Source organism: Salvelinus alpinus, chromosome 18 (genome assembly GCF_045679555.1).
Source record: "Salvelinus alpinus chromosome 18, SLU_Salpinus.1, whole genome shotgun sequence".
Taxonomy (NCBI): Eukaryota; Metazoa; Chordata; class Actinopteri; order Salmoniformes; family Salmonidae; genus Salvelinus; species Salvelinus alpinus.
The window spans coordinates 48,273,662-48,286,161 of record NC_092103.1 but is presented as its reverse complement, the minus strand read 5'-3'; the positions used below and the strand labels follow the sequence as shown (position 1 = coordinate 48,286,161).

The window sequence follows — 12,500 nt, the reverse complement described above, 5'->3', positions numbered from 1 at the left end:
ATACCTCCTGCGCCACGACGTGTTGTTTCGGCCTGTTGTTTGTAAAGTTTTATTTTGTTTAATTTTTTATTTTGTTCATAAGTGTCAAAACCTGCTACCAACTAACTCCCTAGCTAGCTAGGTTGCAGTGGAGCCCGCTTCGCCTGAAATTGCTAACCAACGTTTCTAGCGATGTAGAAGCTGTGTTGCCCGGGACAATATTGACAATCCGGAGTTCCAATGCGCCAATCATTAACGGAATGAGGTGGCGATGCTTAGCAAGCAAATCTCAATTCTGCTCCAACTTTATGTGGAAAACGCAAATGGGGACTTCTCAACTCATGTGGCTGGACTTTCTCATTCTCACCTCATGTGGCTGGACTTTCTCATTCTCAACTCATGTGGCTGGACTTTCTCATTCTCAACTCCTGTGGCTGGACTTTCTCATTCTCAACTCCTGTGGCTGGACTTTCTCATTCTCAACTCCTGTGGCTGGACTTTCTCATTCTCAACTCCTGTGGCTGGACTTTCTCATTCTCAACTCCTGTGGCTGGACTTTCTCATTCTCAACTCATGTGGCTGGACTTTCTCATTCTCAACTCCATCTGCTTCTCCTCTTCCATCTGCTTCTCCTCCTCCATCTGCTTCTCCTCTTCCATCTGCTTCTCCTCCTCCATCTGCTTCTCCTCTTCCATCTGCTTCTCCTCCTCCATCTGCTTCTCCTCTTCCATCTGCTTCTCCTCCTCCATCTGCTTCTCCTCTTCCTTCTGCTTCTCCTCTTCCATCTGCTTCTCCTCCTCCATCTGATTCTCCTCTTCCATCTGCTTCTCCTCCTCCATCTGCTTCTCCTCTTCCATCTGCTTCTCCTCCTCCATCTGCTTCTCCTCTTCCTTCTGCTTCTCCTCTTCCATCTGCTTCTCCTCTTCTATCTGCTTCTCCTCCTCCATCTGCTTCTCCTCTTCCTTCTGCTTCTCCTCTTCCATCTGCTTCTCCTCTTCTATCTGCTTCTCCTCTTCCATCTGCTTCTCCTCCTCCATCTGCTTCTCCTCCTCCATCTGCTTCTCCTCCTCCATCTGCTTCTCCTCCTCCATCTGCTTCTCCTCTTCCATCTGCTTCTCCTCTTCCATCTGCTTCTCCTCTTCCATCTGCTTCTCCTCTTCCATCTGCTTCTCCTCTTCCATCTGCTTCTCCTCTTCCATCTGCTTCTCCTCCTCCTCCATCTTGTAGTGGAGTAGACGGAGAACAGCAAAAAGGGGCGGATCCTCAAGAGGATTTATGAAAGACAAGCATTGAAACTTTAAATTCTGTAAAGTGAGTGTGGAAGAGGTGAAAAAAATATTGTTTTCTATCAACAATGACAAGCCACGGGGGTCTGACAACTTAGATGGAAAATTGCTGAGGATAATAGCGGACGATATTGCCAATTCTATTTGCTGTATCTTTAATCTAAACCTAATAGAAAGTGTGTGTCGTCAGGCCTGGAGAGAAGCAAGAGTAATTCCTCTACCCAAGAATTGTAGAGCCTCTCTTACGGACTCAAATAGCCGACCAACCCTTAGTAAACTATTGGGAAAAAATTGTGTTTGACCAGATACAATGCTATTTTACTGTGAACAAACTGTGAACAAAATACTTTCCGGGAAGGACATTCAACAAGCACAGCACTTACACAAATTACTGATGATTGGCTGAGAGAAATGTATCATAAAACGATTGTGGGAGCTGTTTTAGACTTCAGTACAGCATTTGACATTATCAATCATTGTCTGCTGCTGGAAAAACGTATGTGTTATGGCTTTTACACCCCCTGCTATATTGTGGACAGAGAGTTACCTGTATAACAGAACACAGAGGCTGTTCTTTAATGGAAACCTCTCCAACATAATCCAGGTAGAATCATGAATTCTCCAGGGCAGCAGTCTAGGCCCCTTACTTTTTACAATCTTTACTAATGATATGACACTGGCCTTGAGTAAAGTGTGTCGACAGTATGTATGCAGATGACTCAACACTATATAGGTCAGTTACTACAGCGACTGAAATCACAGCAATACTTAACAAAGAGCTCCAGTTTCAGAATGGGTGGCAAAAACTTAAAGTATTCTATTTGGGACAGATCACTCACTAAACCCTAAACCTCCACTAAATCTTGTAATAAATACTAAATAATGTGGAAATTGCACATGTTGAGATGACTAAACTGCTTGGAGTAACCCTGGATTGTAAACTGTCATGGTCAAAACATATTGATTCAACAGTAGCTAAAATGGGGAGAAGTCTGTCCATAATAAAGCCCTGCTCTGCCTTCTTAACAGCACTGTCAACAAGGCAGGTCCTACAGGCTCTAGTTTTGTTGCACCTGGACTACTGTTCAGTCTTGTGGTCAGGTAAATACATTGTATATAACTGTTAATGCTGCTGGACCCCAGGAAGAGTAGCTGCTGCATTGGCAGGAACTACTGGGGATCCATAATAAACCTCAGGAAGAGTAGCTGCTGCCTTGGCAGGAACTAATGGGGATCCATAATAAACCCCAGGAAGAGTAGCTGCTGCATTGCAGGAACTAATGGGGTTCCATAATAAACCCCAGGAAGAGTAGCTGCTGCTTTGGTAGGAACTAATGGGGATCCATAATAAACCCCAGGAAGAGTAGCTGCTGCTTTGGTAGGAACTAATGGAGATCTATAATAAACCCCAGGAAGAGTAGCTGCTGCCTTGGCAGGAACCAATGGGGATCCATAATAAACCCCAGGAAGAGTAGCTGCTGCCTTGGCAGGAACTAATGGGGATCCATAATAAACCCCAGGAAGAGTAGCTGCTGCCTTGGCAGGAACTAATGGGGATCCATAATAAACCCCAGGAAGAGTAGCTGCTGCCTTGGCAGGAACTAATGGGGATCCATAATAAACCCCAGGAAGAGTAGCTGCTGCCTTGGCAGGAACTAATGGGGATCCATAATAAACCCCAGGAAGAGTAGCTGCTGCCTTGGCAGGAACTAATGGGGATCCATAATAAACCCCAGGAAGAGTAGCTGCTGCCTTGGCAGGAACTAATGGGGATCCATAATAAACCCCAGGAAGAGTAGCTGCTGCCTTGGCAGGAACTAATGGAGATCCATAATAAATACAAATACAAATACTGTCAATACTCTTCACACTGCATTAAACAACGCTCACACACAGACACACAGACACACCCACATCCTATATACTATAGTGTGCCCTATTCCCTATCTACTGTAGTGTGCCCTATCCCCTATATACTGTAGTGTGCCCTATTCCCTATCTACTGTAGTGTACCCTGTTCCCTATATACTGTAGTGTACCCTATACCCTATCTACTGTAGTGTGCCCTATTCCCTATCTACTGTAGTGTACCCTATTCCCTATGTACTGTAGTGTGCCCTATTCCCTATCTACTGTAGTGTACCCTATTCCCTATCTACTGTAGTGTACCCTATTCCCTATCTACTGTAGTGTACCCTATTCCCTATATACTGTAGTGTGCCCTATTCCCTATCTACTGTAGTGTACCCTATTCCCTATATACTGTAGTGTGCCCTATTCCCTATATACTGTAGCGTACGCTATTCCCTATATAATGTCCTATATACTGTAGCGTACCCTATTCCCTATCTACTGTAGTGCACCCTATTCCCTATATACTGTAGTGTGCCCTATTCCCTATATACTGTAGCGTACCCTATTCCCTATATACTGTAGCATAACCTATTCCCTATATCATGTAGTGTTCCCTATTCCCTATATACTGTCCTATATACTGTAGTGTGCCCTATTCCCTATATACTGTAGCGTACCCTAGTCCATATATACTGTAGTTAACCCTATTCCCTATATACTGTAGTGTACCCTATTCCCTATATACTGTCCTATATACTGTAGTGTACCCTATTCCCTATATACTGTCCTATATACTGTAATGTGCCCTATTCCCTATATACTGTAGCGTACCCTAGTCCCTATATACTGTAGTGTGCCCTATTCCCTATATACAGTAGTGCACCCTATTCCCTATGTACTGTAGTGTACCCTATTCCCTATATACTGTAGTTAACCCTATTCCCTATATACTGTAGTGTACCCTATTCCCTATATACTGTCCTATATACTGTAGTGTACCCTATTCTCTATATACTGTCCTATATACTGTAGTGTACCCTATTCCCTATATATTGGAGTGTTCCCTATTCCCTATATACTGTAGTGTGCCCTATTCCCTATATACTGTCCTATATACTGTAGTGTACCCTGTTCCCTATATACTGTCCTATATACTGTAGTGTACCCTATTCCCTATATACTGTAGTGTGCCCTAGTCCCTATATACTGTCTTATATACTGTAGTGTACTACTGTTGACGAGAGAGAGAGAGAGAGAGAGAGAGAGAGAGAGAGAGAGAGAGAGAGAGAGAGAGAGAGAGAGAGAGAGAGAGAGAGAGAGAGAGAGAGAGAGAGAGAGAGGAACCTAACCCTAACCTAACCATAATGCTTACCTTATGCCTAACACTAACCTTCATATCAAGGAATTGTTTTGGTTGTCATAAATTCTACGACATATAGCACATTTTGCCTTTCCCGCTGGCCCACCTAGTGGAAATCCATCAACTCTGCTTCTCTGCCTCCGGGACAAGATTCGTCCCAATAAACGTCAACCTGCATTTGTGACTTTAGTCCTTCCTTTTCTTGCCTTCTAAAAAACGGTCACAGGTCAAAATTAACCAAAGTAATCTATAAATGTACATATTAGTGTGACGGAGAGGAAGCCTAACAGCCGTGAGATCATTCCATTTTAATCTATGAATGTTTAGCGATTCATTCATAATGTACTTTTCCACTCTGGGGACATATGATTTAACTTAAACCCACGTCATTTGTCCGATCAATATTTCGTAGAGGTAATTTAACAGATAGGGCAGTTAGATAGGGGTGAAGCAAGGACGAACTCCTCACAAACAGATGCTTGTAACTACTGAATAGTCTTGCAGGGAATTTTCCTCCGATATAGTGTATTCAATGCAAGTTACTATATACAGTTGAAGTCGGAAGTTTACATACACCTTCGCCAAATACATTTCAACTCAGTTTTTCACAATTCCTGATGTTTAATCCTAGTAAAAATTCCCTGTCTTAGGTCAGTTAGGATCACCACTTTATTTTAAGAATGTGAAATGTCAGAATAACAGTTGAGAGAATGATTTATTTCAGGTTTTATTTCTTTCATCACATTCCTAGTGGGTCAGAAGTTTACATACACTCAATTAGTATTTGGTAGCATTGCCTTTAAATTGTTTAACTTGGGTCAAACGTTTCGGGTAGCATTCCACAAGCTTCCCACAATAAGTTGGGTGAATTTTGGCCCATTCCTCCTAATAGAGCTGGTATAACTGAGTCAGGTTTGTAGGCCTCCTTGCTCACACACGTTTTTTCAGTTCTGTCCACAAATGTTTTATAGGATTGAGGTCAGGGCTTTGTGATGGCCACTCCAATACCTTGACTTTGTTGTCCTTAAGCAATTTTGCCACAACTTTGGAAGTATGCTTGGTGTCATTGTCCATTTGGAAGACCCATTTGCGACCAAGCTTTAACTTCCTGACTGATGTCTTGAGATGTTGCTTCAATATTTCCACATAATTTTCCTTCCTCATGATGCCATCTATTTTGTGAAGTGCACCAGTCCCTCCTCCAGCAAAGCACCCCCACAACATGATGCTGTCACCCCCCAACTTCACAGTTGGGATGGTGTTCTTCGGCTTGCAAGCCTCCCCCGTTTTCCTCCAAACAATCTTTGTCCTCATGTGCAGTTTCAAACCGTAGTCTGTCTTTTTTCTGGCGGTTTTGGAGCAGTGACTTCTTCCTTGCTGAGCGGCCTTTCAGGTTATGTCAATATAGGACTCACTTTACTGTGGATATAGATACTTTTGTACCTGTTTCCTCCAGCATCTTCACAAGGTCCTTTGCTGTTGTTCTGGGATTGATTTGCACTTTTCGTACTAAAGTATGTTCATCTCTAGGAGACAGAAAGCGTCTCCTTCCTGAGCGGTATGACGGCTGTGTGGTCCCATGGTGTTTATACTTGCGTACTATTGTTTGTACAGATGAACGTGGTACCTTCAGGCGTTTGGAAATTGCTCCCAAGGATGAACCAGACTTGTGGAGGTCTACAATTATTTTTCTGAGGTATTGGCTGATTTCTTTAGATTTTCCCGTGATGTCAAGCAAAGAGGCACTGAGTTTGAAGGTACGCCTTGAAATACATCCACAGGTACACCTCCAATTGACTCAAATTATGTCAATTAGCCTATCAGAAGCTTCTAAAGCCATGACATCATTTTCTGGAATTTTCCAAGCTGTTTAAAAGCACAGTCAATTTAGTGTATGTAAACGTCTGACCCACTGGAATTGTGATACAGTGAATTATAAGTGAAATAATCTGTCTGTAAACAATTGTTGGAAAAAGTACTTGTGTCATGCACAAAGTAGATGTCCTAACTGACTTGTCAAAACTATAGTTTGTTAATAACAATACATTTGTGGAGTAGTTGAAAAATGTGTTTTAATGACTCCAACCTAAGTGTATGTAAACTTCCGACTTCAACTGTATGTGTATATATACATAAATATATATTTATATCAAGCCCCATCGTGATCACTGCACATAACCAAATATCATGTTAATTGCTCAAGCAAAATCTTATGTGTTTGAAAATACTGATTCATAGCATCAGGAAGCTAGCTGTTGTAAATTGACCAATCAAACACCACCCCTTCTCTCTCTCTCTCTCTCTCTCTCTGTCTCTCTCTCTCTGTCTCTCTCTCTCTCTCTGTCTCTCTCTCTCTCTCTCTGTCTCGCTCTCTGTCTCGCTCTCTCTCTGTCTGTCTGTCTGTCTGTCTGTCTGTGTGGGAGAGAGGCCACTGCTAGGTTCTCTTAAACAGAGCTAGGAGCTGCTCTCTGTGGGGACAAATGGGTGACACTCTGATAGAAAAACCTTTACCCATCCTCCCATCTCTCTCTCTCCTTCACTGGGAGCCTGAGCGACAACGGGAGAGATGAAAGTGACAGAGATGGACGTGACAGTGGAGGAGGGTGACGGAGTGAGACATGCACAATGGGAAGATGGAGAGAGATGAGGAGATGGAGGGAGAGAGATGGAGCAGAAAGAAAGAGATAGAGAGATGGAGCAGAGAGAAATAGTGTCACAGTCAGTGGAGGAGGGTGACATGCACAAAGGGAAGATGGAGGGAGAGAAAGAGAGAGATGGAGGGAGAGAGAGAGAGATGGAGGGAGAGAAAGGGAGAGATAGTGTCACAGTCACAGAGACAGCGGAGGCAGAACAGGAGGATGAGGAAAAGGATCATGCAGGTTAGTGACATGTTGCTATTTGAGAACACAGGCCAGGTCGAACCAGGTGATCTCTGACCTGTCACGATCGTCTTCTTGAGAGAGATTGGACCAAGGCGCAGCGTGTGCAAAATACATCTTCTTTTATTGAGAAGAGAGAGAAAACACAAAACGAACACTATATACAAACTAACAAAACAACAAACGTGAAGCTAAATAACGTAAGTGCACAGACAAGCAACAAACGTTCAACATAGACAACTACCCACAAAAGCCTACTGCCTATGGCTGCCTTAAATATGGCTCCCAATCAGAGACCCAATCTGATTGAGACCCAATCTAGGCAGCCATAGACATAACTAGACAACTCACTCTTCTCTACCCCATACACATACAACACCCCTAGACTAAACAAAAACACACAAAGACAACCCACCCCAACTCACGCCCTGACCAACTAAATAAATAACAGAAAAAGGAACAATAGGTCAGGAACGTGACATGACCTCTATAGGTGTGGCTTCCTTTCTCTTCTGTATAGATGATCTCAGTGGATACTGTCTACACCTTTCTCTTCTGTATAGATGATCTCAGTGGATACTGTCTACACCTTTCTCTTCTGTATAGATGATCTCAGTGGATACTGTCTACACCTTTCTCTTCTGTATAGATGATCTCAGTGGATACTGTCTACACCTTTCTCTTCTGTATAGATGATCTCAGTGGATACTGTCTACACCTTTCTCTTCTGTATAGATGATCTCAGTGGCTACTGTATATACCTTTCTCTTCTGTATAGATGATCTCAGTGGATACTGTCTACACCTTTCTCTTCTGTATAGATGATCTCAGTGGATACTGTCTACACCTTTCTCTTCTGTATAGATGATCTCAGTGGATACTGTCTACACCTTTCTCTTCTGTATAGATGATCTCAGTGGATACTGTCTATACCTTTCTCTTCTGTATAGATGATCTCAGTGGTTACTGTCTGTACCTTTCTCTTCTGTATAGATGATCTATACTGTCTATACCTTTCGATACTCAAGTCAATCCTACATATCCTCTGACTTCTGGCTATGTGTATTTATACTGAGTTTAGTATTACTGTTGATATTGGTCAATTAGTATTCTGTTCTGATGAATATTTATGAAGAATGATTTAACATGATATCTATTCCGTACAGTACAAAGCCACAGTAATAAAATGTAATTCTGTAATTTCTTAGATTCAAAGAAGACCGTTAACTGTTAACTCATTAATTTCTATTTTCTGTTTCATTTCACCAGGTAGCAGAGTAATCCCTGTGCCTGCCTTTCATTAACTGCAATTTGAGGCTACGTTCCAAATGGAACCCTATTTACATAGTGCACTAGTTTTGACCAGAGCCCTATGGAACCCTATTCCCTATATAGTGCACTAGTTTTGACCAGAGCCCTATGGGGAATAGTGTCTAATTGGGATGCAGGCCCCTGTCTGTCTGGTATTCTCTGTATGTAGCCTGATTAGTTTTAAAACACCCCTCTTTCAAGTGGCTGTGTCAGTGCTTACTGTACAGCAGGCAGCTGGCAGCTTGTCTTCGTCAGTCTGTTCTCTCGGCACTCCCATCGCTCGTCCTGGTCATTGTGGTGAATGGAGGGAGGGACAGAGAGAGAGAGAGGATGCTGGCATATAGCAGCTCTATGTCTGAGACACACTGATATTTACTGTCTGTCTGTGAGACTCTCTGAACCCTCCACTTCCACCCTGGCTACATTAATATTTTAGTACCCAGGTTAGGGGTGTCAGAGCTGGGGTGGAGGGTGGACTCGGTTGGGGAATGTGCCAGGCAGAAAGGGGACATGGAAATATGGAAGTTGTCTTTAATATGCTATATTATGATCTGTTTTATTTATTTTAAAAAGGCAAGTCAGTTAAGAACAAATTCTTATTTACAATGATGGCCTACCAGGGAACAGTGGGTTTTTACCTTGTCAGCTCGGGGATTCGATCTTGCAACCTTTTGGTTACTAGTCCAACGCTCTAACCACTAGGCTACCTGCCGCCCCATCTATTATGATATATTATGGTATGTTATGATATGATATATTATGGTATGTTATGATATGTTATGTTATGATATGTTATGATATGTAATATTATGTTATGATATATTATGATATGTTATGATATATTATGATATATTATGTTATGTTATGATATGGTATGATATATTATGGTATGTTATGATATATTATGATATATTATGTTATGTTATGATATGGTATGATATATTATGGTATGTTATGATATGTTATGGTTATGATATGTTATGAGTTTGAAGGTACGCCTTGAAATACATCCACAGGTACACCTCCAATTGACTCAAATTATGTCAATTAGCCTATCAGAAGCTTCTAAAGCCATGACATCATTTTCTGGAATTTTCCAAGCTGTTTAAAAGCACAGTCAATTTAGTGTATGTAAACGTCTGACCCACTGGAATTGTGATACAGTGAATTATAAGTGAAATAATCTGTCTGTAAACAATTGTTGGAAAAAGTACTTGTGTCATGCACAAAGTAGATGTCCTAACTGACTTGTCAAAACTATAGTTTGTTAATAACAATACATTTGTGGAGTAGTTGAAAAATGTGTTTTAATGACTCCAACCTAACTGTATGTAAACTTCCGACTTCAACTGTATGTGTATATATACATAAATATATATTTATATCAAGCCCCATCGTGATCACTGCACATAACCAAATATCATGTTAATTGCTCAAGCAAAATCTTATGTGTTTGAAAATACTGATTCATAGCATCAGGAAGCTAGCTGTTGTAAATTGACCAATCAAACACCACCCCTTCTCTCTCTCTCTCTCTCTCTCTCTGTCTCTCTCTCTCTCTCTGTCTCTCTCTCTGTCTCGCTCTCTGTCTGTCTGTCTGTCTGTCTGTCTGTCTGTCTGTCTGTCTGTCTGTCTGTCTGTCTGTCTGTCTGTCTGTCTGTCTGTCTGTCTGTCTGTCTGTCTGTCTGTCTGTCTGTCTGTCTGTGTGGGAGAGAGGCCACTGCTAGGTTCTCTTAAACAGAGCTAGGAGCTGCTCTCTGTGGGGACAAATGGGTGACACTCTGATAGAAAAACCTTTACCCATCCTCCCATCTCTCTCTCTCCTTCACTGGGAGCCTGAGCGACAACGGGAGAGATGAAAGTGACAGAGATGGACGTGACAGTGGAGGAGGGTGACGGAGTGAGACATGCACAATGGGAAGATGGAGAGAGATGAGGAGATGGAGGGAGAGAGATGGAGCAGAAAGAAAGAGATAGAGAGATGGAGCAGAGAGAAATAGTGTCACAGTCAGTGGAGGAGGGTGACATGCACAAAGGGAAGATGGAGGGAGAGAAAGAGAGAGATGGAGGGAGAGAGAGAGAGATGGAGGGAGAGAAAGGGAGAGATAGTGTCACAGTCACAGAGACAGCGGAGGCAGAACAGGAGGATGAGGAAAAGGATCATGCAGGTTAGTGACATGTTGCTATTTGAGAACACAGGCCAGGTCGAACCAGGTGATCTCTGACCTGTCACGATCGTCTTCTTGAGAGAGATTGGACCAAGGCGCAGCGTGTGCAAAATACATCTTCTTTTATTGAGAAGAGAGAGAAAACACAAAACGAACACTATATACAAACTAACAAAACAACAAACGTGAAGCTAAATAACGTAAGTGCACAGACAAGCAACAAACGTTCAACATAGACAACTACCCACAAAAGCCTACTGCCTATGGCTGCCTTAAATATGGCTCCCAATCAGAGACAATGAATGACAGCTGTCTCTGATTGAGACCCAATCTAGGCAGCCATAGACATAACTAGACAACTCACTCTTCTCTACCCCATACACATACAACACCCCTAGACTAAACAAAAACACACAAAGACAACCCACCCCAACTCACGCCCTGACCAACTAAATAAATAACAGAAAAAGGAACACTAGGTCAGGAACGTGACATGACCTCTATAGGTGTGGCTTCCTTTCTCTTCTGTATAGATGATCTCAGTGGATACTGTCTACACCTTTCTCTTCTGTATAGATGATCTCAGTGGATACTGTCTACACCTTTCTCTTCTGTATAGATGATCTCAGTGGATACTGTCTACACCTTTCTCTTCTGTATAGATTCAAAGAAGACCGTTAACTGTTAACTCATTAATTTCTATTTTCTGTTTCATTTCACCAGGTAGCAGAGTAATCCCTGTGCCTGCCTTTCATTAACTGCAATTTGAGGCTACGTTCCAAATGGAACCCTATTTACATAGTGCACTAGTTTTGACCAGAGCCCTATGGAACCCTATTCCCTATATAGTGCACTAGTTTTGACCAGAGCCCTATGGGGAATAGTGTCTAATTGGGATGCAGGCCCCTGTCTGTCTGGTATTCTCTGTATGTAGCCTGATTAGTTTTAAAACACCCCTCTTTCAAGTGGCTGTGTCAGTGCTTACTGTACAGCAGGCAGCTGGCAGCTTGTCTTCGTCAGTCTGTTCTCTCGGCACTCCCATCGCTCGTCCTGGTCATTGTGGTGAATGGAGGGAGGGACAGAGAGAGAGAGGATGCTGGCATATAGCAGCTCTATGTCTGAGACACACTGATATTTACTGTCTGTCTGTGAGACTCTCTGAACCCTCCACTTCCACCCTGGCTACATTAATATTTTAGTACCCAGGTTAGGGGTGTCAGAGCTGGGGTGGAGGGTGGACTCGGTTGGGGAATGTGCCAGGCAGAAAGGGGACATGGAAATATGGAAGTTGTCTTTAATATGCTATATTATGATCTGTTTTATTTATTTTAAAAAGGCAAGTCAGTTAAGAACAAATTCTTATTTACAATGATGGCCTACCAGGGAACAGTGGGTTTTTACCTTGTCAGCTCGGGGATTCGATCTTGCAACCTTTTGGTTACTAGTCCAACGCTCTAACCACTAGGCTACCTGCCGCCCCATCTATTATGATATGTTATGATATGTAATATTATGTTATGATATGTTATGATATATTATGTTATGTTATGATATGGTCTGATATATTATGATATGTTATGTTATGATATATTATGTTATGACATGGTATGATATATTATGATATTTTATGGTATCTTATGTTATGATATATTATGTTATGACA

The 12,500-nt window shown here is 42.1% G+C and overlaps 1 protein-coding gene across 1 annotated transcript in view; it reads left to right on the top strand.

The window, feature by feature from the left end:
* Positions 1-12,500, top strand: part of LOC139544425 (netrin receptor DCC-like) — a 653,665-nt gene that overhangs the window by 213,818 nt on the left and 427,347 nt on the right. The window lies entirely within an intron of this gene.